This window comes from Myotis davidii, unplaced genomic scaffold, assembly GCF_000327345.1.
Source record: "Myotis davidii unplaced genomic scaffold, ASM32734v1 scaffold11, whole genome shotgun sequence".
Classification (NCBI taxonomy): Eukaryota; Metazoa; Chordata; class Mammalia; order Chiroptera; family Vespertilionidae; genus Myotis; species Myotis davidii.
In genome coordinates, this window is record NW_006285791.1 from 3,378,002 (window position 1) to 3,379,000 (window position 999).

Sequence of the window (999 nt, forward strand, 5' to 3'; positions counted from 1 at the left end):
AGACAAAGTGGAACCATAGATCACTTACTTCAAATGTTTTTATTTAACAGCATTTGCTGTGTAACTAATAGGTTTGACATTGTAAGATACTGAAAATCAGAGGTAAATTTTGTTCATTCATGAAGTTTAGAAAGAAGCAAAATCTGTACACCTCACCCAATCTTGTTATGAGAAGAAGATGAAAAAGATTTAAGATCTAGCCTCTGTACTGAATTATGGCCCCTCAAAAATATGGAAACTGTGCACATGAAAAAAATTATAAAAAGGCCTTTGCAGATGTAATTAAGGTGATGATCTTGAGATGAGATCATCCTACATCACCTGGGTGGGCTCCAAATCCAATGACAACTCCCCTCAAAAGAGGGAGGAGAGGAGACACAGAGGAGAAGGCCATGTAACCACAGAGATTGGAGTTAGGCAGCTACAAGCCACGGAGCATATGGAGCCACCAGAGGCTGAAGAAGCAAAATGATTTCTTTCTACAGCCTGAGGAGGAGGTGCAGCCCTGCCCAAACCTTGATTTAGAGCTTCTGACTTCCATAGGCATGAGAAAATAAACTTCTTGTTGTTTAAGCCACCAAGTGATATTTGTTATGGAGGCCATCTACATTAATAAAAGACAAAGATGCAAATTGACTGTACCTTTGCTATGCCTTAAGCCATGCCTACCAGCCAATCAGAGCGACTCTATGTAAATTAACCCAACCAAAATGGTGGCCGGCAGCCACGGAGCTGGAGCAAGCAGGAGGCTTGATTGTCCCAATGATGGAGGAAGCCAAGCTTCCCAGCTGCTGCAGCAGCTCTGAGCTCCACTCAAAGCAACAAAGTTTCAATTATAGAAGGTAAATAAAACCCAGAATAAAAAAGAAAAAAGAGGAGAGGCTGGGAGCTTCCGTTGCCCGGGGGGCTTGGTCAGCCTGAAAACCGCCCTCAGCCCCTCACCCAGACTGGCCAGGGATCCCAGTGGGGACCCCACACCCTCACGGGGGGGGGGCCAGC